Source organism: Eubalaena glacialis, chromosome 6 (genome assembly GCF_028564815.1).
Source record: "Eubalaena glacialis isolate mEubGla1 chromosome 6, mEubGla1.1.hap2.+ XY, whole genome shotgun sequence".
Classification (NCBI taxonomy): Eukaryota; Metazoa; Chordata; class Mammalia; order Artiodactyla; family Balaenidae; genus Eubalaena; species Eubalaena glacialis.
Genome location: NC_083721.1, coordinates 62,079,082 through 62,105,891, shown reverse-complemented (window position 1 = coordinate 62,105,891; position 26,810 = coordinate 62,079,082). Strand labels below are relative to the sequence as shown.

Here is a 26,810-nt window from a genome sequence, read left to right as displayed (position 1 = left end):
AAACAAAGAAATGATAAACTTAAAAATCAGGTTAATGGTTATCTTGGGTGGAAGAGGCAAGAATGTAAGATGGGGAAAACTGTATCGATAGATGTAGGTTATTATAAAGCTCCTAAATCTTCTTTCAGAGACTTAAAACATTTATTTTTTTTTTCATTAAAAAATAACTATGTGAATAAAAGTAGGCCAGGTATGGCCCAATAATGAGTATGCATCATGCACCAAGGATTATGATTTATCCAATTCCATATACCTGAGGTACAAAAAAAAAAAAAAAAAGCCACAATCATTATGTCAGTTATCTATTGCTAAAAAAAAAATTACCTCAAAACCTTAGTGACTTAAAACAAAACATGCATTATCTTTCAGGAATCTCTCATGACCAGGAATTCAGGAGCAGGTTAGCGGGGTGGTTCTGGTTTCAGATCTTTCATCTTTCGTGATGCTGCAGTCAAGATGTCAGCAGCGGTTGCAGTCATCTGAAAGCTTGACTGGGGCTAGAAGATCCACTTCCAAGGTGGCTCACTCACAGGATTCAGAAGTCAGTGTTGACTGTCTCAGTTTCTTGCCAAATGAACCTTTCCATAGGGCTGCTTAAGTGTCTTCACAACATAGGGGCTGGCTTCCCCGCAGTGAGTGATCAAAGAGAGTAAGGAGAAGCAGCAATGGCTTTTCTAACCTCACATTGAGAGTCACACAAAGCACTTTTGCCACATTGCTTTGGTCACACAAGTCAACCCTCATAGGGGTTGTAGGTAGGACTATACAAGGGTGTGAATACCAGGAGGCAGGGATCAGAGGGGGTCATCTTGGAAACCAGTACCACACAAACCAATCTGGCTTGCCTTGAACAACTAGCTTTTTTATATACTGCAACTATTTAATTCCAAACATTTCTCCCTATTCTGTTCTTGGTGGCATTAGAGAATTTGTTTTTCTCTCTAGAGTTGGAGAAGAAAGAAATAATTTTCTGCTTTTGATACAATAATACTAGCATTCTAATTTCAGTCTTTAATTTCTTAATAAACAATGTATTAGCTTCCTTCTTCATGTGCTTTCAACTGTGTTGAAGTGTATTATTTTTTTTCTTTTCTAATTCTAGAATTTCTAATTTTTAACCTTCTAGGCTTCATCCTTCCTAAATATACTTAAAATTATTAATCATTTTGTTAATTTCATGGATTTTTCCCAAAGCTGTAGATTTGTTAATTTGCTTATTTTAATGTTTTTCTATTTTTCCACTTCAAAATATTTGTCCAAGTGGCTTTTTGTGCATTCAACAAGTATTTATAGAGACTCTTTCATATGCCAAAACAGTAGAGTATCTCTGTCAAGCAGAATTGGGAAGGTATGGGAATAAATACACGTAGGGGAAAAAGGAAGAGTATTATAAGGAAAGGTAAGGGCAAAATATAAAGAAATCAAATTTAAAAGTTGGAGGGATTCTCAATTTTTCTGCAATACCTTTCTATTTGAAAGACCTGCACTTCAACCATACCAATTTGATAGTTGACTATTATACTCAAAGATCAACTGAGAATCATACACCAAAACTCCAAGGTCAGGCTTTGTGAAGTTTTAATACCTGTGGGACTTTTCACTGTTCTTTATCAGTGACATAGCTTAAAATGGTGGTTCACTGATCTTATGGGTCATAAAAGTGTGTAGCTAGTAAGAAATAAAAACTTGTCTAGTACTTTACAGGTAAATGAAAATTAGCCACACAAATAATCCCTTTTCCACTATTGCTTCACTACTTGTCAAAATACATTCAGGTGAATAAATCACAAAGGGATCAATTGATTGAAGAATGTGTGACATAATGTTTGCTGTCCCCCTGTGAGCTATGTCTGTTCCCAGCCCACATCTGCAAGAAAGAGATTTTCATTAGAGAGTTTCTTTTTTTCCTTATTAGAATTCATTTCATTAATGCTGGAAAAAGAAAAAAAAATATTTAGAACAAGAAATCATCAGCACAACAAAATAGCACATGGAACAACTAAGGAATATTTTGCATCCTCAAAAGAATACTCATGAAGGAATAAGCATGTTCCGACCATATGTTTTCATGTAATAGTTTACAAATGTATCAAACCACATAAAAACTAAAATTAGCCATTTTGGTGGGAAAGATGACCCCTTTTCTTAACAATGAAGATTTTAGCATATTTATTTTTCATGTAAAAGGAGAGGTGATTAATAATGTTATAAGGGGTCATAAAATATTTTTCCTTGAATTTCTGCCTAACCAAGACTTGCAGTTTAAGTCAACTGAAGTCTAATTCAAATTTTGCATCCTTTTGATATCAGATTGAATGGCACTTACTAAAACAGATACAGAAATAATATATCATCTTATATTCTTCTGAAACTGCTTACAGTATGTTCTAGGATTACATACCATAGTCTCCAAAAATGTGAATGACTAGTGAGACAATGAAAAAGGACTGGGCCGCATTCACTTTTTTTTTTTTTTTTTTTTTGGAATTCATTTATCAGTTGAGCTTCAAACCTGGGAGGCTGAACCATGAGTCTTAGAGTCCAGGGTTGCCAACTTGGGGAGATAGTGAGACTTAGCTAGAAAGGTTTCCAGGAAAGAGTAAACTCAATTAACTTGCTATGGCTAAATATTTGAAACCTGAAATTTTCAGGCTTCCAGGTCTGTTCTGATCTCAGCCAGGCATTGGCAATCAAGAAAAGTTCTCATTTTGTGGTATTCCGAGCTACTGGACAAAACTGCAAAATATCAGTATGCTCTATTGCTCACAAATGAAATCTTTACCCTACCACCTCCAGCCCCACTCCACTCAAATTTCCCTTTTTTGCACCCTGAGCTATTTGTTCATTCCTAGATTGCCAATATCAGTTAAGTGTTGATCAGATTCTAGAATATAAAAGTAATTAACAGTAAGTTGTGAATGAGGTTTACAGGTTCACAAGGCAGATTTGCATTTTAAAACAGGGGCTTGTTAAACACAAATGAACTTCTAATAGATGGAATGTGTGAGAGAGATTTTTCTCTCTAAGTGATGGGGAGAAGATTTCCAGTGCTCTTTCTGAGCCCATGGGTACACAAGTACAGTCTTGTTAGCATTCCTCTCCCCTCTGCAGGCTCTCACCAGTCACTCCTCTTTTATCCTACCAGTAACCTTTGCAAATAGTACATATTTAAAACAGAGAATTATTAGAGAATTGCTTGATAGAACTTTGTACAAACCTGAAGGTCTTGGGCCTCACATTAGGTACTAGAGCCCTAAATCTCACAGTAGTCAATGTAAACAGACAAAAATGCCACACATTAAAGGATTAACTCTCCATTTAGTATATTTACCTGTTTAATTATTTAAATGAAGGGCAATTTATAAGAACTTTCCTATAATTACTAAAAGAAAGAAATGTCTTTTTAAAAATTGGGGGAAAAGATCAGAGACCTTTTAAAAAATAAAATTATTTGATTACATTCATATAGATGAAAAACTGAAAAACACTTTCCATGTAATTTTGATGTCAGACTAAGAGAATTAACTCTGAACACCTAGATTTTTTTCTGGGCCAAAGAATTTAGAATTTCAGAGAAGAAAGAGGAGAATCATCAATAAGAAGAAAGAGGAGTATGTCAGTAGGGATCCAAATCTCTTTTTAAAATGTGATGAGCAAAGAGAAAATTGTTCTGTTCCACAAACCAGCCCTTCTACTCCAGCTCCTCTTGCTCCCAAGTTTCCCTTTCCTTTTCCCTTTGAGGAAAGAGTATCTATATCAGAAACTCATGAAACCACTAACAAAACCTTTGACCACAATTGTGTACTTGAAAATTCAGCCTTTCATTTTCAGGCCTCTGTGCACAGGGTCCATAGTCTTTCCCCCTTAGATCTTTGTGGGCCACCAATGTCCATGCACAGGTATCACCCAGAAATGTGATGAAGCTGTAGAAGGAGGAGCTTCTAGAGAAAGACCCCTGTTCCCATATGTGTGCTCAGTCGTAGCTACTGCAGTTTTTCTGCCGTCCATCCAAAAGCCGTCTTTATTATAAAAAACTAATAATAATAACTATTTTGAAATCATATCAGTTTTTTACAGACTATATAGCTCTTTCACTTCTGGTTTTTAAAATGTCCTTAAAGGTAGTTTAGAAGGGGTTAATAATAATGATGTTCACAGAGATTATTTGAATTTGCCAACTGAGCAAACAGTTGAGTTAGGATTCAGATCCAAGAGTTAAAGAATTTTACTTCATAAACTGTGTTTTTTTCATTACAACAAAATTTAGGGGCAGATATACCTTCTTGTATGAAATAGGGCTAAAAAAAACCCCAGTACTACCTAAGACTAGAAAACCTAAATAATTCATAGAAATATGATTTTCCGAAATTATTCTTATCTTAAAATAAACTTTTATATGGCAAGATCTCTCCAGTTGAAGCATTGGGATTAAAGTAATAAAGTTTTAGTTTATCTCTTTCTCTTTACAGAAGTTGACCAATAGTGACTATTTTAATTTGCCCTAAAGAGAATGATTATCACTGTAAATGGTGTTATAAATAACTTTTTTAAAGCTTATATGTAGGGTAACCCCATAATTTATCATCCAAACTAGGGCAATTTTCAGAGTGAAAGTGACCACTATTAATAATTGTGCCTGAACAGCTGGAACTGAAACTATCCTGAGTAAATAGGGAAATATGACTATTCAACTTATAGGACATAATTCTGGGTTTAAGAATGATGCATTTGGAATGAAAAAAGGCCAGCAGAATCAAAATTCCTATACCTGACCTGTAACTTGCCCCGATTCCCAATTCCCATGAAGTTGGCTCTTAAACACTATAAGCACGATTGAATGCTTCAGTCTCATGCTCTGCCCAAGAGATGACAGTCTGGGGGCATCCATTTAAGACCAAGTCAGAAGGAAGAGTGTCACCTGCTGAGATTCAGATTCCACGTTTTTTTATACCACTTGGTCGTTGGGGGTTCCCATCTAAACTTTGACTATGTACAACCCAGAAACTCAAACAGACATGTTCTGTGCAGTATTCCCCAGTAAACCTTAGTCACTTTCATAGGGGTCTAACTGACAGGCATTAAACCAACATTTGAAATGTCACGAGGGAAAATCTGTCCAACAGTTAAATTATTTTTACAGCTGATCAAAATAATATTATGTAATATTATATTAGTAATTGATAAAAATAATTAAACTGCTAAAAGATAGATTTTTATATACCAAAACTAAATTTGATAATGTAGGACTGTATTTAACCTTAGAATATCCTCATGACAGGCACAAAAATAAATTTTGTTTTGAAAAAAAAAGGTACTATTTATGAGAATGTATTGCTATGTACTATCCACGCAACATGCTGTCTTCCAATTTTGCCTATAAAGTGCTGTATTGAACGGTGACCCTCTGAGAGTGGTACACTGAACACAGAATAACATAACCAGAAAATGACAGCTCGAGAGAGAGTTTGATAACTATTTCTAACTATTGCTGAATTATCTGGAAATTCTTCAAATGAGATTACTTTGGTCCACCTAGCTTAAGAAGTATTTTCCTAGTCTGTATAAGGTTCAAATTATTTGATTTAGTTCCTGGAAAAATGTCAGTTTTCTTGCAACTTAAACTTTTATTTGAGGTAGAAAGTTTCCCTTCCGGACAAGTTGCAGCCTGGAAGTGGTAAAATGTCTAGAGAGGGGAAACTAATGAAACTTTGTTGTGGAATAGTTCACAAAGGAATACAAGATGCATTACATAATGCAGCCCTGTGTTTGTGGAGCCTCTGACAGAATCCTGCAGTTTTAGCTCGAGCTGAAAGCTGCCACCAAAGTCCTCCCCAAATCCAGGCAGCTCTGAGTCTTTTTCCCCACCTCCTGCCATGATTACTCTGGCTTCTGATTAAATCATACTTTATATTTAAGGTCACTAACCTAAAACGACCCAAAGCTACTTATTTCTCTCTTCAACAGTTCCCCATTATTTGTAATATTTGGAAGACTTGAAAATAGCTTCTGTCCTAACTTATGTAGCCTTTTCCCCAAAAGCAAATGCTATACTGCAATAGTTTCCTTACTCGTGGGTTCAAACGTCAGGTGAAAGGTTTTGGAAGCTAATTAGCATGCTAAGGAGTGTGGAGCATTTGGGTGAGTCACAGCCGTGCTACCTGAGGGGTAGAGAAAATGTCTTGTCGCTAGTGATGTTTAACGCGTGTTGTCTCCTCACTTAGTTTTAACAGAGCCAGAACTGCATTGCATTGTTTTCTCTATGTTTAGTAGAAATCTTATTTATATCATCTCTTCTTTAAAACATCCATGCCTTTGGGGCTTAGTCTAATGTCTTATTTCTTACTTAAAATATATTTCTACTAATTTTAGAAAATTTTACAAGTTTGTTTTTATTGTATTAATAACTGAACTAGGTTGTAACAAATTCTTGTCATAAAACTTCTTATTTTAGACTCAAAATTTTCTGTTTTGACCTGGTTTAATCCTCTTTTCTTAACAGAAATTTCCCCCTTGTTTTCAGAGTGAGCATTTCATTACATTTATGGAACGTCTAGTATATATAACCAAGATATGAAGCAAATGAATATTTATTAAATACCAAGAATGTGACCAGTGTCTACCATCTAGTTAGGAAGAACAGTCTGGATAACTCAACTTATGAAAATTATTTCTTGGCTAGAAATACGTTCAGTAGCAGAAATTCTGACTTGAGTGGCTTAAACAAATAGGGGTTTGTGCTTCTTACGTAACAAGTCCAGAGGTAGAGAGCTGCTGGTGTGTGATAAACTCAGGGTCAAAATCTCTGGGTTTATCTTTGCTTTTTTTTCATGCTTGTTGCCTTATGTTCACAAAATAGTTGCTGCAGCTGGAAGTATAATGTCCATATTCAAAGGAAGACGAGGGAAGCAGGGGATCACTTTTTACCTCTATCAGAAAAGAAAAAGCTTTCTCAGAAACCAGCTTCTCAAGCAGATTGCCACATAGATCTTATTGACTAGGACTGGGTCCCAAGGCCACCCTTGGTTGCTAGGGAGGCAAAGAAATCAGGGAACAGATTTGTCATAATTGGCTTAGAAATATTATAACTCATCGTTCAGGACTAAGCACATTGCCACTCTGAACAAAATAGTAGTCTGTAGGTAGGAAGGAATGGGGGAATAGATATTGAGTAGGCAATAGTGTCTATTCCAGCTGTACTAGTCAAAAAAAAAAAGAAGAAGAAAGAAAATTAATGTGGACTACAAAAACTGGAAAATGATTTATGGCTGTGATAGAACATAAGCTGGACTACAAGATAACTAAAGGAATTAGACTGATAAAAGAATGACAATAGGACACTCCAGCTAAGGGAAGAACAAAAGCTTAAAGTCAGGAACATATATGCTATATATGGGAAGTAGACACTGCTTTGTGAATTCCTCAATTCTTTGAAGGCAGGAAGTAAGGCTTATTCCTATTTATTTTCCTAGTGTCTCACACATAATAGATGCTTATTGAATCATAGTAAATGAATGTATAATATTCCAACCCAGAAGTCCAGACATGATTTAATAAATCATGGAGATAATAGAATACAAAATTTAAAATTTAGGACTCACTTGGCAATACCAAGATAAAGGGAAACACTAATATAGTCTGGCTACACTCTAGAATACTTGTTGGCTAGTACTGGAACCTGGGATGCCTAAGCAAGGTGGAGCAAGAAATGGAGGCTGAAATATCAAGTTAATAATTTGAACTTGATCTGTGAAAACCTGATTATGTTTCTGGAGTAAAGTTTTGGTAATATACAAATGATAGTCTCCAACAGGCCCTCCAACTATTGGAAGCCTAGAGTCTGTTGCTGTCACTTGTCCCCCTTTTCTCCAAGTTCTGTTCTCTGTGACCTTCAGGGATTTCCACTGTGAAAGGAGCTTTGGAAAAATGAGAAGTAGTTCGCTGGAGATTCCTAGATTCCTACTCTACAGTAATTGACATTTTACTTTTATTCAGTTCCTGTTCTATGCCAGTCAGTCTGCTGCAGTTTTTAGGAGATCATTAAAATACCTGACTACAAATTGTTTACATTCTAATCAAGAATTTAAATATCATGATTGATTTAAGTAAAGAAAAAGAAATTTAATACTGTTCAAAAAAAATCAAGTTGGTCAAAAGGATAGTTTGACTGGCTTTTATTGTCATGGTACTGATTTAACCAGACAACTCAGGCCAAGAGTCAAACAAACTTGGTTCTGCAAATACCACATGAGTAACTTCCACTGGAGGGAAATTATCTTTCTCATAGTCCTGCTCACTTTCTATTTAACAAAGGATAAAGTGTCTTGTCCTATTTTGTTTCCCGAACCCTGGAATTTAAATTTGGTTTACCATCTACAATATGGCTAAATAGTAAACTGAAATAATAAATGAAAGTAATTTCATTTTTGAATTGCACCTCCATGAATCCCACATAATTTTAAGGATTTGCAATTCCTTTTTGTTTTCACAACCTTAACTTTACCTGAAAAATATGCCAATGGAGTGGGGGATAGGCATGGTATTAAAATGTATAACCTTAGTAATGGCATTTCTAGCACACTTATGGTCTGTAGCCATTTAGTGAAGTTTACTTATTGCTTTAGGCTTCAGCCTCCTTGGTTAGATTAGAATACTTCAGATTATTTGAGCTGAAGAGTACTTTTTATTTTGACAAAAGAACATTCATTTTGTTTTAATTGATTGAGTTATATATTTCCAGTGACAGATCTTTAACTCCTCCAAAGACCTGTAACGTTATTAATATTGCACTTGGATAAGTCACTTAATTTATCTGGGCATCAGTTTTCTCATCTGCAAAATGAGGTAACTGGACTCACATGCTCTCCAGCAACTTTCAGCTCTGGAATTGTATGATCTCATTTTTCAGTACAATTCAACAAATATTAATGAAATACTTACATGATGCAAATCAATATGGTAGGACCTAGATGGATACAGAGATAAATAACGTGATTTTTTCATGCAAGGAGTTTACAACTGGATGCATTCAAGATTGAGATGTGTATTTCCCAACACATCCTAGCTCCTCATGTTTGGGATGTCATTTATGAATGAGGGCATATGATTTATTCCCAAAGGGGAGGAAATTCATTCATTTGTTAGTTTTTCATATCTGGATTTGGAGAAACAACAAAAAAAAGGGGATCTGAACTATCATTTTAATAATATTGTGCAGTTGTATCCCACCTTCATTGCAGAGAATTTAGAGCATTCCAGACCATTATCTCATTCATCCCTAAAGAAGTCCAATGCAAGTAGAAAGGTGTAAATATAGTTATTCAAATTTTAGTGATTAGAAAACTGGACCCTAAATTTCCTGGAGTTATACAATGAGCAAGTGAGCGAGAACAGGTGAAATTCTAGGAACCCTCACTCCAGGACTGCATAGCCAGCTTCCCCTGTGAGTGACAGTTTCTTTTAGCAAGTTCTGCAGAGCCTGATTGCTAAACTATCTTCCACACCTGATCCTTCCTTATTCCTTATCTGAAGAGCAGCCATTGATGATTTCAGATGTATCACCTGGAAAAAAAAGGGTTATAGTGGAAGAATGGAATGTGTACAGCAACAGATGTGACACGCAAGTTGTGATATAGTGATATAATGTTCCAGTCTTCAGTTTGCACTAAAATTAGAAGTGAAGAAAAGTTGGGGACTCCTTCGTCAATCTGATCCATAAACATTTGACTATAGGTCCAGCAGCCATAAAGAAACCTGTGCTTTTGCTAGGCGAGAACGTCATTCTGAACATGCCACCCTGGAAACTCTGCCTCAGTTCTTAGCATCACTAGAATTTCCCTAGCCTTCTTTTGAGGGGAGTTAGGAACATAATGAATTTACTTCTTTTTACAAATCCTGCAAGCAGCTCCTTGGAAACAGGTGATTAGGTTTCCCTCTTTACCTAAATCTTCCTAGGTAGTAAAAAAGTCATATCCGTGTTTCGTCTCATGGTTTCCTTAGTCAAAAATTTGCATCTGCGGCCTAGGAAGATGTTTGGTTTTCACGATTGAATGTTTAAACAGGTGCACACTGCACTGGTCTGGCTGAGGAAAGGTAGTCTCTTCCTTCTGGAAACCCTGACGTTAAGAGAAAGATTCTCATGCCAGCTTTCATGAATGCTTGTGAAGGAAAGTGCAGGTGATTCTGAAGTCTTATTACCTGGGTTACCAACCCACTTGCCTCCCTCCCATTCTGTGTTCTCATGAAGAAATTGATTTAATAGATTCAAGATATTAAATACATTCTGCATTAATATTATATGTCCTCTTTGAATCCAAGTGGCAATACAATAGAATTTCATTTTATAAATAACACCTTTCAAGCTAACACCACAGGGCATAGTACAAAAGAATCAAAATAGAACACAAATGCTGTAATCAAATGCAGACCCCAGGAAGGCTGATTAAAAAGGCATGTCGCTAGTAAGAACAGCCGACAGGGTAAGTATAGTGGGTCAGAGCAGAAAAGCCAGCTGAACAGAAGGGCAAACTAAAATAAAATGGACTTGCCTGCCTGATTCACATGGACTTACGATTCTTCTTTGTCATCATCTACTTTTGGACTCAGGAATTGCAGGGGAGAGGTGTGCGTATGTGTTTGCTGGGGAGGTGGGGATCAAATGTACGCAGGGTCATTAGGTTTATCCTCAGTCTTCACACACAACACAAACAAAAGAAAATCCTAAAGACAACCACCTGCAGCTGCCAGCGCTGCCTACAGTATGATCGTGAGACAGCCCAACAGGGCTTGTTTTGCTTGATAATAGCACTGGTTTTCAGAAAACGCAACTGAAGGAAACAAGTAGATCCTTCCCATAATAGTGGGAACAGATAGTATTGCTATAGCCAGGCATCAGTAAAAACAGATGAATGGGTGAGATGGGTGCTTTGTGGCCTTAGTCTTGAGACAGTCTTCTCTCCACAGGACCCTCTTCTCACCCAGTTGCTTTCTGTGCTCTCAGCCTCTCACCACCACAACCCTTTCTAATGTCAAGTGTTTGTGTCTTTAAACCCTACCTCTAGTTATAGAGTAAAAGGTTCTGTCCCCTTCTTAAGGAATTAGGTGAAAACAGTGGAGGTATTTGAGTATACCTCCCCATCCGTATGTAAAATTATTTCTGACAATGATCACTGTATACCTTGAGGAATGCATTAAACTGGTCATTTACTTATGCTTTTCTATTTAATATTGAAGGTAGAACAATATAGGACAAGAATCATAGGAAAAATTTCCTGCTAAATATGTGACATTTTTCTGAAAAATAGCAACTTACAGTTAACAGCCTTCCCAAAAATGAATCATGGAACAGCAAATATGGGTTCTAGAGTCAACAAAAAGAAAAGGAGAGAGAAAGGAAAAATAATAGTTGAAGTCATCTTTACCACTCTTGAAGCTGTGGGTTGTTTTCAGTGACTCTCCTGATTACCCACTTAGTTGAAATTCTGGACTGGGATCACTAATGCGTAAATTTAGGTCAATAGTTTAGTATTTCTTTACATTTTTCCTAATCTGTTAATTATAAACAATGAAAACATATGTGGGCAGCATTTGTGGAGGAAAGAAGGTCATTATACAAATACAAGTATTGCCACTTTTATTTAATAGAATATTATTTTCCTTAATTCTGACAATATTTATTTCATTATGCAGAGAGTCAGTATATTATTAAAGGTAAACAGCAGGCCTAGTAAGTAGTATAGTAAGTAAGAGAACACTGGATTGTAGTCTCCGAAGTGAGTTATTTCATAAAGTGTGTAAGCAAATAACTCTACCAGTTATCAATATACTGCCTCTCAGATCCAAATTTACCCTTCCTTGCCTGCTCTACAAAAATTTATCTGGGTGCTTTAAATATTTTTCCTTTCCTAACTGTGTGAGTATGCTTTGTCAGTGAGGAATCAGACAGACATTATAGGAGAAAGAGGTTCTCCTTCCTGGCCCCCGTGTATTTTTTGGCAGGCTCCTGCCGTGCGCATGGTTCTCTAAGGCCTGGCTCCTGCAGCACACACAGCTGCCCCGGTGCCCTACAGCTGAAGCACAGGTAGCTTCTCCAGTTCCCCGCAGCCAGCGGCTACGTGCAGCACCCAACACACATGCATGCACACACGTGCACACATACACACATCGGGTGGTTTATGTAGTAGTGTGCCTCAAATGAGACAGCCTCCCTGTGAACAGCTTCCCTGGCACCCTAGAGTATAGATTTCCAGCAAGTTTTACTGACACAGCTCTCCAGCAACTTCTTTGCCATTCATTCATTCACTGGGTATGCCTTGTCCAACAAGGACTAGATCCCAGTCTAGAGGTGTAAGGGACTCTTCCTTGGGCACTCTCTATCAGCCCTAGAAGTTGTGGTTGCTCCTTATATTTGCTTATTCTTATATAATTTACAATTCTCTTATTAGTTACTTCCTCATTACTCCAATCCCCTGTTATAGTTAATAATTCTTTATATTAAATTTTTCCTATTCAAATTGCTGTGTGGTTTCTCTCTCCTGATGGACCCTGACTGATACATGACCAAAGAATATTGAAATAATCTGTGTTGTTTGGGAGTAAGGGGAAGTCAGTCATCTCTTTATGGAATGGTTTAGCATTAGTATGATGTGCCTCATCCAGGCCTGGCTATTAGATGAACAAAGAGTTTTGAGAATTTGATGCTAGATTGAAAAGTGACATAAGAATATGATGCTATATACTATTTTTAACTGTACGTATGGTTTTAAGGACCCAGTTTTAAAATATTTTACTTGATTTCACTGAGAGTTTTTTTAAAATGTAAACTGTAATAAGGCAAACAACAAAAGGCTGGACTCAAAAATAATTTGTTAGCCTTGAAAAGATGTTGCAAAATAATAACACTATAATGTGAATATGTAGATTATTAATGCTAGGGAAATAATGATACCCATCATTTTTTGAGAACTCATAGCAATAGAGGTAGATAACGTTATTATCCCTATTTACAAATAGAAAAATATAAGTTCAGGAAGGTTAAAGAACTGGCCTAATGTGGTATGTGTAGTAACATTTCAGAGCCAGAATTTGAACTTAGATCTGCCTGTGAGCCCTGGCTCTAAACCATTGCTCTCTGCTTCCAGAACACTCGTACTGAAGTAAATAGCAAGCTACCTGGGAGAACAAACACAGAACACTTGTTTGTGTTGTTTTCATCAAATATCCAGAAAAAGAAACTGTAATGTAACCCTAGAATGTAAAAGCACACACCCTGAGATATTTCTGAGATAATCTACTACTCTTACCTAACAAGATATGGACAAACTGGGTGAACACTGGTGATCAAACCCCCAGAACCAAAGTGTTAACCGTGTATTAAAAACCCAGCAGCCTTTATTCAGAGCTGAATTGAAGGCAGATGAAATATTAACAGCAGTTCTAGCAGCACAAAATGAAATATGAGATCCTGTACCAGAAATTATTAGTAACCTGTTAAAAGAAATGCTGAAAAATGGCAGTTACCAAATTAAAACTGGGAAACAGAGCCCAAATGGGAAATTTTGAAAAGTTTGGAGGAAAATAAATGACAGATTGTCCTCTTGGCTCTTACTACTATGCCATCCTAAATCCTACTTGGCAATACATGGTGGAGGTGAAATAAGAACTGCATCACTGCCAGTGCTGGTCCTCAAATTTATAATCCTAAGTGTCTGTGAGGGTGTCTGGGATTGATTGGAAAAGTAGTTGGAATTTGGTAGCTTTATCTAAATTGAAGAGTCTGGAGACTCTTATTATGAAAGGCTTCCTCTCATTTGTGAATTGGCCCCTTTGCTCCACTTTTGGATGCCTGGCTTCCTCCATGCCGAGCTGCACTAAATGTTTCTACATGGGAAAGCTATTCTCCTTAAATGCTTTCAAATTTAAAGCATCTATCTGGATATGTTCATGTTTACGACTCAAAGTATCTAGCATCAAAAAAAGAGAGAAAGGTTACAGATACCAAATACCGGGTAGTAAATGAAGGCGATATTTTTCCATCAGTAACTGAGAGCAGAGAAATGACTATAAGCAGAGTTGTTGAGCAGTTGGTGCCAGAGAGAAAAAGGAAATGAGCTATAGAACCATAGAATCTTAGTGTTGGCAGAGACTATGGAGTTCAGGCAGTCCAACCCTATCATTTTTCAATGAAGACACTGAGACATGGGGAGTTAAGGGACTTGACTTGCCCTAGACACATAGTTGTTTACTGACAGTCAGGCCAAAAACATTTCCCAACTCCCAGTCTGGAACTCTGTAGTTCAGCATGCTACTGCCATTCTCTACCGAAAATTAACACTAACCCAGCCTGGAACATAGAAGAATTCAGCATCTGTGGGGAGCAAGAAAAATGATGAATTCTGAGATGGAAGTCAGTCTGGGAAAAGGAGAGGGGAAATGGATGATTCTCCTTCATTGTGACTCTTTGGCCAACTTTCTGCAAGACATTTTATGTCAGTTTACTCCCCTGTGCCTTCCCACAATAATAAAATAATTTGGTTGTAATTCTCCAGGGTTTATATTTATGCATTCAAATTGGATTTGGTTAGAGAATTCTCCCATGTACAGGTTATCTTGATTGGTTTGTGGGTGGCATTGCTATTGATTCCTGTTATTTATGTGAGCCTGACTTTTTTCTCTAGCACTGAAATGTGCTCCAGACTCCTTGTGGGGAGAATCTTCTCCAACGGACACCCTAACTAAGGATCAGTTGTAGGTTTAAGATGCAGAAATTATCTTCTGTTAACCCTTGTATTCTATTAACCTCATGAAGAACTTGAGCCATATGTGGGCCTTATAATCAGATTCATGAGTTTGGTGAAATAATTTTCTTTATTTGGAAGCACAGGATAATTTGAAGTAAACCAGTAGCAAAGAAGATACGATAAAAATGTTTCAGTAGGATTCCCTGTGATATAGCAGTACAGGTCTTTTAGACCAATCGAATATTTTTCAGAATAGAGCAACCGGAAATGAGAGAATCAGACAGTATGATGAAAACTACAGATGGAATGCTTTGCATGAAAAGTGATTATATACAAGAGAGGGCTCAGGAGCAGGTAGGCGTGGAGTTGGAAAGGGGTGGGTAACTGAAATAAGAGAAGATAATGCTTGACCAGGTCTAGTAAAATATTCCCTGCCACAACTGCTGTTCCATGAAGAGACGGAGCCAAGAGGCCTGAAAAAACTAACCTTAAGTTCAGCGTTGCCATTATTGTGGGAGGCATCAGGGAGAGCACATCCGGATTTGTGTTTCACAGTAATCACTGCTGGGTGTCAGCATTCATCAGCCAGATGGTCAGACCCACAATTAATCAATTAGGCTGGGATGATCAACTGGACTAAGTTTTCCCTTTGGTAAAAAACCCTCATCATGCGGTCAAGGCCGATAGCACTTTTATCCTGTTGCTTTTGGAGAAGCTTCTAAAAATCCCTCTTTTCTTTTTTAGGTCTCTAGTTACTGAATGCTATTAAGCTCCAAGCTGCTTTGACAACATAGATACCCCAAATCAAAATTTAAACATAATAGATTTTTAACATCCTCTGTGTTCAAGCATAATGTTTAACGTATCCAGATAGAAACAAGCTTTTTAAGGCAACGTTCTCTGAGGAATGTTGCTCAACTGATATTACTGGAGTCTTCGTATTGGTTCCACTCAATACAGTGCAACGACACTGGGAATGATTCTTTCACTGGCACTTATGAAGATGATATGATAATCAAATATAAACAATAACACTTTATTGAGTGTTCAACCTGTGATAGATACTACTGTGATAAGGACTGACAAACACTCATTCCGTCCTTATAATAATTCAAGGTGATAATATTCCATTTCAAAGAAAAGAAAACTGAGGCTAGAAAGTTCATTTGCTCAAGGTTAAGCGTTTATCAGAGACATGCTGAGATGATTTAATGATCTCTGGAATGAAAACTAAATAAAATTTACATTTTTTACACATCTTACACATCTGTATGTCCTTAAGGGATAACAATTAGAAATATATGGTGGGTCCTTATTAGTCCTGTTCAAAGCACTGTAAAGAAATATTTTACTAACATTTCCCAGCTCTGTTGATGGTATTCTCTTTTCCCTGCCATCCTTGCTGCATCCCATCTGACTTTTGAAGTTGCTTTCTTCCTTATTTTGGGGCCATCACCACTATTTGCTGATAATTCTGTCCCCACCTCAGTTTCCTTATCTAGAAATGGTTCCTCTAAGTTTGTTTCATACACTAAGTCTTTTCTTTATCCATTGGCTCATTCAGGTGATTTGCCTCCTCCAAAACAAAATGTTTATTACTGATTTATTTTTCAGGTTGAACCTGATTTTTTCCTCTGGCTGTTTTCTTTTCCCTCTCCTCTTGCTTATGACAGTACTACTGCACAGGAAGAGGTGTTTGAAAGTCCTGTTGACTAGAAGTGTCACTTGCTGCTGGAGGTCTATGCTGACCCCACTGGGTAGAAATATGGCCACAATTTCATATTTCCCATGTGTTCCATCATTGAACTTATGTCTTTCTTTTCTCTTAGTTCTTCTCTACTGCCATCCAAGCTTAATTTAAGGAGTGCTTCTCTTTAACCATTTTGTGACCAGATTTTACAGGCTATACAAGGACACTATTGACCCAAATGCACATCTTTGAGATATTAGGCTTTTACTTATAATTACATTATTTTATGGAACATGAGGCTTCCTCTTGCTATTCTACTGCAGTGCTTTTCTTTTATTTGTTTGATTTGCTACTTACCAAACTGGGAAAGCAATATCTAAATACCAGGATAGTGTATAGGTAACCACTGTTTCTTAAATCAAGTTCAGGAGCACATGGAAAAAAAGGTATTCCAGAGATCTTAATGAGCATCTTTTCTCCTCCAGGGCTCTACCCGTGCCCTCTTTTTCTGTCTGTGGTACTCTAATTTGTTCTTGCTATGTTTGGTAGGCAGCTGTTCTAAGTTTTTCCCTTGCTGCTCCTTTTTTGTACACTCCTACAATCTTCACCCCAGAGCTGATGAGGCTCTTTCACTTTGACCTGCAGTATCTCCGTGAATTGCGGAGCTGAGCCCTGCCATCTAGACTGCCTTTCTGCTTCATTTTGCTTCTGACCTAAACCCCCCCTGCTATTCCAGGCCTGGCCTCTCATGACCAGAGACTGCTGACTCATCCTGGCCTGTGCCAAGCTGTGCAGTCGCTTAGCGATGTGGACAGGAGTCGAAGGACTAGAATGAGATCACTGAACTCATTTCACTTGTTGCTTACGGTACAGTCCAGCATGAGCTGGAAATGTAGGAACCTCAGCCTCCCGAGCAGAAAGAGTAAGTAGATTAAACACACTGCATCACCAAGTCCTCAACAAGCAGTAGTGGGGTGGCGGGTGGAGCTGGCTTTTTCATGGCCGTGTCTAGGGCATTCCGGTTCATCAGGAATGTTCCTTTGTCCTCTCCTTCCTCTCCTCCACAATCGCACCCTCCCCCCACCCCTTCCCTGAACTTCCCTTCTGAAAATGTCTGGATGGCACAGCAATGATCTGGGCAGAAATGAAATTTTGCTAATAAGCAGCCTCCACAAGAAATCCTAGAGCAGTGACACTGTTGGAACTGCTTAGTTTGTCTACTGGGAACTGACATGAACTTCCCAACAGAATTCAAGGAAATGAAAAAAAATCTTTTTTTGTTCTCCTTTTCTTTCTGATTCTCTTTTTCTTTCTGTTTTGAAGGAGGTAGTTTCAGGAGACATGGCTGCATTCTGGTGTGGTGTAAAGTTTTCCGTCGGGAGACAATGATGAACATTCCTCTGGCAGGACGGGATGGGCTTTTTTTCTTTTTTTTTTTTTTTTTGTTTCTCTTGCTGTTGTTTATTTATAAGACATTTCCTCTCAGTTAGTAGAAGTTAGATCGTAAGAGGCTCCAGTGATTTTCCTTCCACCTCCCCTCCCTAATTTCTGTGCTTCAGCACTCTGGAACACTGTGAACTTGACAAACTAATCAGAGCAGGGAGCTTAGCAGCCAGGCCTGGACACTCTCAAGAGACTGTGCTGATTCTCAGTCGATACTCCTTGGATCAGGAACCATAGTCCTGGTGAGTGGTGAGGTTCCAGAATTTGATGTGTCAAGGATTCTATTCTTGGTGTCTCTGAGGCAGTCAGGAAATAACGAGTGTTTTTAAAAAGGAAAAAAAGAATGCAGTTTTTTTAAAAAGCTACCAAACAATCCAACGGCCTGATGGAGATTTTACTGTGCACAGCTGAGAGCACTCTATGGACAATGGCTGAGCCTCGAGTCTGTGCTCAGGAGGAGCCTGCAGGCTTAGGTTTCATGCTGCCACCGATGGATGTCAGCCTTGGCAGGCCTGGCAAACATGCTTGTGGGAGGAGGGAGGTAGGTGAGTGAGTGCAGCTGGGAGGTAGTAGTCGGGGTGGTAGGAGGGGGAAGTGAAAGTGGGATTCATGGTTTGTTTGGAGTTTCTCTCTACCAACTTTTCATGCATCTCTCTTCTGCACATTTACATTATGCTCAGAATACATAACGTACCCAGCTAAGCAAGAAAGAGAAGTGGATGCATAGCAGAAGAATATTGTTAATACTGTTCTTCTAAAGATCACTTTGCTAAGAACTGGCTGTTTTTAAATGTTAGGGAAACTCCCTCCACCCGACCTTTGGAAAATATTATTTGTCATACCCTCTCCTTTATTCTTCTGCATTCATGATATCAAACAGAAGAATGCAAGGAGAATCCTTATTTGGTTCCAGGGAAATTTATCATTGTGACAGAGGAAAACTAGATGACTGTCCTCACAGTATTAAACCCAAATATAGTATTGTCCTCAATATAAGAGATTCTGATTGAGTGTGCTCTGGGAAGTTGTCGAAGGAATGAAATGGGGGTGGTTGCATGCTGTCTGATATGAGACTAGCAGAGGAGTCAACAGACCAGCTTTTGGTGCCAATACATGCCTTCCGTGTCCTTGTTAATAATTCACACTCTCCCTGGAAGTGGAGTTTCGGTTGGAATGTGTATTTGTCTTTTACCATCAGGTCCCTACTGAGTTGCTCTTTCAGAGGTATTTGATCTTACTGTGTTTTCTTGTCTTCTTTCCAATTTCAAGAATCCAGCATGTTCCAAAATATTAAGAGTGGAAAAAACAGAAAACAAAAAAACATGGTGGCCATAAAAGCATTTGACTGTGTGGCAGCATCTGAAGTGAATTGCTCTTTGGAGAGAGGGAGGAGTCTTTGAAGTCCCCAATATGGTTCTCATAGGCTAAAACTTCCAAGAACCACAACCCAGCCTAAGGGGCACTTACTCGATGTTCTTAAATATTTGGAAAGAGATGCTATTTTATTGTTTTAGTTTTCCTTGCTATTAACACATTGCCAGTAGATTCCTCCTAAAAGTTGAAAATGCTTTAGCAATAGTTGATTTTACATTTAACCAGATGTGTATTGTGTGTGCCTGTTGTGTGTACTCTTGTCCAAGTTGGTACAGTCATCCAGCATATTACAGTGATACTTGGCTTTGGAATTTTGTTTGCTACTCTGGGCGATTCAGATTCTTAACCATTGAACTCACGCATGCTTGTTTATCCCTGTGGTCCCTACAGAGACTGACCCCTGCTACAGCCTCATCAGGGTCTGTCAGTGACCTCTAGAACAAAGAGGCAGCTTCCTTTCACAATTCCTATAGTTTGTGAGGCACATCAAATTCCTGAGCTGTCATTGTGATAGGAAGCAGTCCCAGAGTTTTATTAGGACCAGTGTGCTGAAAGTTTAATGGTATATAATGGAAAACTTGCCTATTTCAGTTAGGCCATGTTAGTTATGACCATACTACTTGTATGTATAATGTTTCTTGGGGATTTTCCATTAATTCTTTTTTTCGAAAGAAAGAAGTTGAAAGGGAAAATAGTGTTAAAATTTTTTTAAAGTTTGATATAAAAAAATGTAACTAGTTTTACCCCGTTACCACCAAGACCTACGTTAGGTTGTGCCTTCCTCAGTTAACACTTAGGCTGCACAGACTGCTGGGAGAATTGTCTGTTCATCGCTCGTAGGGATGATGTCTATTAGGACTGCACTGAGGGCAAGCTGTATATCTAATACTTAGAAAATATTTTATTATTGAAGTCCTGTAGCCTGTATATGAAATTTTATGAGCATCTTTAAGCAGAAAACAGGTAAACACAAATATCTAAGAGTACATCCCAAGAGATGACATTTTAAAAATATAACCTGACAGAGAAATTTTCCTCATTGTTGCCAAGATCTGGAGTTCCACATGGCTGTGGAAGAAGGAATTCTATGGCTAAGTTGGAGTATTTAAGTCAGAATTTGATCAGTACACCTTTGACAAAAAGGCAAGATAATGATGTATTTCTTTCCATTTAAATGGTTGTAAATGGTTACCTGATCTTTTCAAAACCTATGTTATAAACCTTCATAGTGTACTATCAATAATTCAGTTTTCCAGTGCTGATCCCCCAAATTTTTATTTCATTTCAGAGGATGCACGTTATAAAATGTATATTATCTTGCATGTGCATTTTTGCTGTAAGCACTTCCTATGTTATATTTATTTAATTAGGCAGTCACAAAGACACACAAATGACATTGCTAAATAACAGAATTATTATTGCCCCAGTAAGAAATTATTCTTTCTTATTTATATAGAAATGCTTTTTGATATTTATGCGATTCCTTTCAAAAGATACATATCTTTAAACGTTAGGACGAAGGCGTTGATTCATTATATCATGTGATTGTGTATGTATGTTATCCTTTGCATAATCACATACCTATATTCAACTATTAAAAATATAACCAAATCCTAGCTAGGCCTACTTGCCTTTGAATTCAATCAAACGTTTTGCAAATCAACCATAAGTGAAATGTAGTTGACATTTTATCACACTGACAACACAGAAATTTTACACAAATATTTATGAACAGTATCTGCAAAAGATGAGATTTGGTTAGCTGATAAGATTGGTAATTATCCTTCATAGAACATACATGTTAGATTTTTAGCTTAAATTCTATTTATGTACGACTTCAGAATATTAATTGCTATATGTATAAAGTAGTTTAAAATGAAGTAGAAAGAAATTAAATTGCTTTTAATTATCTGAAAATTGAGAATATATTTAATGATTCACTTTATTTTGTAAGAATGAATTTATATACAAATGACCCAGTTTATTCTAGTTTCTCGGCTACTTAGTTGTACATTAAATACTTTGATGCTGTATTTACATATCAGCATCAGCAACTATAATTTCCCAAATACCTTTTCAAGATAACCAGCCAAGACATATTCTTGTGAAGTCACACTTTTCTTTGAAGCTTTCCATAATAACCCAGATTAAAAGTGAACTTCCCCTTCTGACATTAATTGCATTTTAAAAATCGGTAGCTTTCGTTTGACACTTATCATGTACTGCTTTGAATTGAAGTTTTTTTATATGTATGAAACTACACGTGGTTAGAGGAAAGATACTACATTTTATGTTTATTTATCTCCCTTCCAACCAATGTCAAATTACCTTAATCTGAATGGAAGATCAATGAATATGTGATGAATGAATGGATGGATGAATGGACGGATGATATCTATATGGCGGTGCATTGACATTGAGTACGTATTGCTTATCGTAAGGAAGAAATACATCCAGAAAACAAATCAACAGATTCTTCTATATCTGAATCCCTTAAACTCTCATATTAGATCTTCCAGCTAGCTGACAGCAACTCCAGTCATTTGCCAAGGTAGCTTTTCTAATCTCCACAATGCCCAGGTGATTTCTGATGGGACATGGAGTCTTGAGCTTGCAGTGGTTCCATTCATTTTCCAGGACTCGTGAGGGGGCCAAATACCCAGGTTGGTCTGCTCCTGCAGTCTGAAAGTACCAGACTGGCCTCTAATGTATCATATTGACCAAAGGCTCCTCCAGCTTGTCAGTACTTGCTTACAGTCAGTCAGTGGTTCTTCCTTTCCTCAAACTCAGCATCTAAGGAGCTCAGGCTGATGTCAGATGTGGAAAGGCACGAAGACTAGCTATGAATGCCCATGAACTAGACAGGAGAGGGGTGGGGCAGACAGACAGCACAATAAAGAGGGGGGCAAGAGGACAGGCAGCCAAATCATTTCCACGATCTTAACAGGCACTAATTAAATGCCCTGTTTTAGGCAAATAATAGCTGAAAATAGCCAAGGGCAATCGTTTCTCATGAATAAGTAAAGAAATTGGTGGGATCTCTTGGTGCTTCCTCAGTCAGTAAGCTGGAGCACACTAAGGCACATTTGGTGCTCTGGACACATCGGAGGAGAGGGGCCCGTTCCAACACCCTAAATGGTACCCTGCTGACACGAATAACATCCAGAGACTAACTTCATATTGCTACAAGCTGACCCTAATAAACAATAATTAAAAGAAGCCAAAATATTTCGTGAAATTTAATTATATCTGTTATCAACTGTCAATCAATGGTCAATCAACTTGGCAATCCCCAAACTACATCTAATTCTGTCTCCTACACTGAATTCTTTTCTAGAGCTTCTAATAGATATAAATGATATGTACTAGTTTGATTTCCCTCTCTTTTTATTTTTCCTATTTATCCTCCAGTAAACTGAATTCCTAGATGTAAGCAGCCAGAGGGAGAAAAAGGAGTGATTCACATAACGGATAATTAACCCTTGAACAATGGAAAGTTAACTCTCCATAGACATGCCAAAAACTGAAATGTTTTGTTGTTGAATATGTTCTCCTTTGGGTGTTAACACGCAGAGGACATCTCCATTAGCGCAAACTTGGCACCAAACAACCTGTTCATTCTCAAGCTGCAAATGCCACACTCACCTTCCAGTTCATTCTGGCAGGATTTGTAGCATGATGTCCTCTTGGGTAGTCATGTTCAAACCACTCTGAGGGGCAAAATTGTATGAGTGCCTAATCCACTTTTGAAAATGAAAGAAAAGGATCTGTTTTTATGAAAAGCACCTAATAAGGAAAGACACAAATTGTAATAAAAAGTGTTAGCACCTTGCATCTCCTGTTAATTGCCTTCCTAGTCAAAAGGAACCAAAATAGTGTAATAAATGTTAGACGTGCATCATAAACAGAATGCAGAAAAATGTCTCCTCCTTTTAACAGTGAGTTAAAAGAGTAGCAAACCTTAAACTACCCATATTGCCTTAACTTAGGCTCCTATCCTTATTCATCTACTTCATTTGTCTAATGAGGATAATAGTACCCATTTGACTTATTTACCAGCATTGTTATGAGGATCAGATTACAAAGACTGTCTCTTCATTACATTCATTAAACATGGATTTAACATTCATTCATTCACTCATTTATTTATTAATGCAGGAAACACTTTTGAACCATATTCTGTGTCAGATATTATTCTAGAAGCTAAAGCTTGATTCATTTATTAACAAATATTTATTAAGGAGCACATACTATGCACCTAGCACTTTTCTAAGGGCTGAGGATACTACAGTAAACAAAACAAACAGGAGTCTCTATTCTCAGAATACTTACTTTTTAGGCAGGGGAGAAAGATGACAAACAGGTACATATGTAAAATATATAGTATGTTCGGTAGTGATAAGTGCTGTGGAGAAAAGTGAAATAAGAAAGAGAGACAGAGACAGAGAGAGAGTGTGTGTGTATATGTGTGTGTGTGTCAGGAGTAAGGCTGCAATTTCAAACTGGGTAGAAATGGAATGCCTCACTAAGGGGACAACATTTGAAAGAGATAAAAGAAGCAAGTTTTGTGGATATCTAGGCAAAGGCATTTCTGGCCTGGAACTACCAAGTGCAAAGGCCCTGGACAGAAATGGAGTTGTATCAGGCAAGTCTGAGGGGTAACAAGGAAGTCTGTGTGCAGGATCAGAGTGGGCAAGCAGGGGGATGGTAGATGTGGCAGGGAAGGCAGTGGGGGCCTGAGCACGTGGGCCTTTATATGCTGTTGTGAAGGTTTTGGCTTTGTCACTGACAATACAGAGATGAAAAGACATGACCTCAAGTTGCTCGTTGGTAGAGAGACAGATAGGGAAGCAAGCAGGGATAATGGCATATTCTACGTATCGTAACTGGAGGATGCTCAAGGAACCTCAGAGGCACAAAACAGTGAATGTTTACCCGAATGTACCTTGCGATAAAGGGTCAGGGAAAGCTTCATAAAAGAGCTAATAAGTCCCTTCTGGGCCTTGAAGGATTTTCCCAGATGGTCAGAGGGAGGAAGAACATTCAGTAAGAGGACCAGAAGGGGCAAAGACACTTAAATAGGAAATAGCATAACAGAGTTGGGGAACAAGTATCACTAATGTTCAGTAGAGGAGTGTGGAGAAATGATGCTATAGATGTAGGCAGGGAACAATCATGTTGGGCCTTGACTGCCATGCAAAGATGTTTTAACTTCATCTTGGGGCATTTGGGGAGCCATTGAAAGGTTTTAAGTAGAGAAGGTTAATGATCAAATTGTGTTACAGGAGATCACTCTGGCAGCAGGGTGGAGGATAGATTGGAGGAATGGGAGAATAGAGACAGAAAAATGAGTTAGGAGGCAACTAAAATTGTTCAGACAGAACACAATGAAGCTCTGAACTAGGACAATAACTTTGGGAATAGGGCGGAAGAGACACATTCGAGAGATAAGAGGCAGAATGGACACAATTTAATAACCTTTGGGCTGGGCATCAAGAGGAGGAGTTTTGGATTGCTCCCAGGTTTCTGCCTTATACAACTAAGCAAGAAAAGCTATGAGGAGGAGGAATGGGTTTTGTAGGCTGGGGGAAGATGATAAATTTGCTTTTGAATGTGTTAATTTTGAGATGTTGGGGAATTATCCAGACTGATGCCTGGTAGGCTGTTGGATTTAGTCAGGAAAGCTGGAGATAGGTCAGGGATAGAGATGAGTCTGGCAATCATCTGAGTCGTCAGCTTCAGGATAATAGTTAAAATTACAGAGTGGACTTTTCTCAAGGAAAATTTATTGACAGAAAGCAAAAGGGAGCAGATCCTTGGAGTAAAGCACATTTATGGCACAGAGAGAGAAAGAGGAGTCTTAGAGAAGATTATTCTGAGCAACTATTATGTGCCAGCCGTTGTGCTAGATTGTGGAGGAACCAAGATGACTAGTACCCAGATCCTGCCCTGAAAGCACCCACAGTTTGTAAAAATATAAGAGGTTACTATCACCACCAACCATGGACAGTGCTAACAGAGGAAATGTCCAAGCATAACAGAGAAAGTAGTACAGAATATTTAATTAGCATTAAGGGAGATTATAAAGGCAGAATCCTGGAAAGTTTGCTGCATGCATGTCGCCATACAGTTCATTTCTGATTTCTCTAATACTTGTATGTGTATGTTCCGGTGTTAGCATGGGTTCAAGCTATTGGCAAAACAAGCCAGGTGTAAATTATGGTAGAATTGAAATCGATAGCGCTTTGAAGCACTGGAGTGCCCAGTTCACATCAGGGCGTGCGTCTGTGTTCACTGAAACATGGCTATCAAGTGCACCCCGAGTCATTAGATGTGTTATCCAGTGAATAACAGCATAATGATATTTTAGCAGAGCAGCCTTATGATAAATTCTGCTTTAGTGAAACTCCATATACAGAGCAATTTCTCCTGGCCGTGTACATTGCATGGCAAAGAAAGGGTATCCTGCTGTGTATCAGAAGGCTGTAATTTCATTTAGGGGTTCTATTGACATCGTAAACTGGAAGAGCAGAGCTCAAGTGGCTATTTAAGTCATAGGAACTTCAAGCTAAAATTACTGCCTAGTCCTAATCGCCACCTCCGTGGGACTCCTGCCTATACATATGTGTTTTATGTTTCTATCTTTGTGTCTATAAATACTCAAATCACTCCAGGGGCTGAGGTGATAAGCCATCCTAAAATATGACAGGTACCTGTCACCTTTGCAGCTGGTATAGGCTAAGGGCTAAAAGCAGTTATATTATTCATTGAAGGTCAAATGTTAAAAGGGGTCAGAAACTCCCCAGCAAGTTCAGAATATAGGTGTTCTTGTTTTCCTGGTTGAAGACATTCTCTATTTCTGTTTAAGGTCAGAGTCTTCCAGCATGTTGAGGCTAGAAAAGTTGGGACCTTTAAACTTACCTGTACATCAGAGTTTACAGCTTGTAAGTGTTTGCCCCATTCTTTCCTCTCTTTGCCTTGACCCATGATCTCTTGTGAAAATACTAGTACTGGATAGTCTTAGAATAGTATCCAGTAAGGTACAGATTATACAATGCCCCACAAAAGTGATTCCCTAGACGTCTAAAGGGTCCATTCTGTCCTGAGATATAGTCAAGCTGAAAATTGGAAGCCATAATAATTGACTTGAATGTTTATATTCTGAAGAAAATAAATTTAAATAAAATTGCAAATTGTCAAATTGTGTTTATTAGATGATGCTTTGGAATTAACTCCAGGAGACCAACAAGGAAAGATTCAAAGCTATGTATGTTTCTCTTTGGTTTTTAATGAAAACGTTTGTGCCCCTACATCAACTATCAACTTTGTCCAGAGAGGCCACTACAAAATTAGACACTGGAGTTTAAACTTATTCAGTTCTTATGGCTGACATTTTATTTGGTCACTCTCTTTCCTGGGCTAGGGAATCATCTATCTACATACTGTCTTAAATACAAAATCCCAGCAGGATTATCATGGTTCAGAAAACCACAATAGTAATAGAACTTATGACTCCTCATAAGGTAAATGTGTTTTCGGTGATCTTACTAACCCTTATATCACCCTGT

The 26,810-nt window shown here is 38.0% G+C and overlaps 1 protein-coding gene across 10 annotated transcripts in view; it reads left to right on the top strand.

Annotated features, from left to right (window-relative positions):
• Positions 1-26,810, top strand: part of ZBTB20 (zinc finger and BTB domain containing 20) — a 795,186-nt gene that overhangs the window by 487,073 nt on the left and 281,303 nt on the right. The window contains exon 1 of one of the 10 annotated variants that reach the window (XM_061193117.1): positions 18,025-18,110. The exons of the other annotated variants lie outside the window; for them this stretch is intronic. The gene's annotated coding sequence lies outside the window, so the exon portion shown is untranslated. Of the gene's footprint in view, positions 1-18,024; positions 18,111-26,810 lie in introns of those variants that run through there. 10 annotated transcript variants of the gene reach the window in all.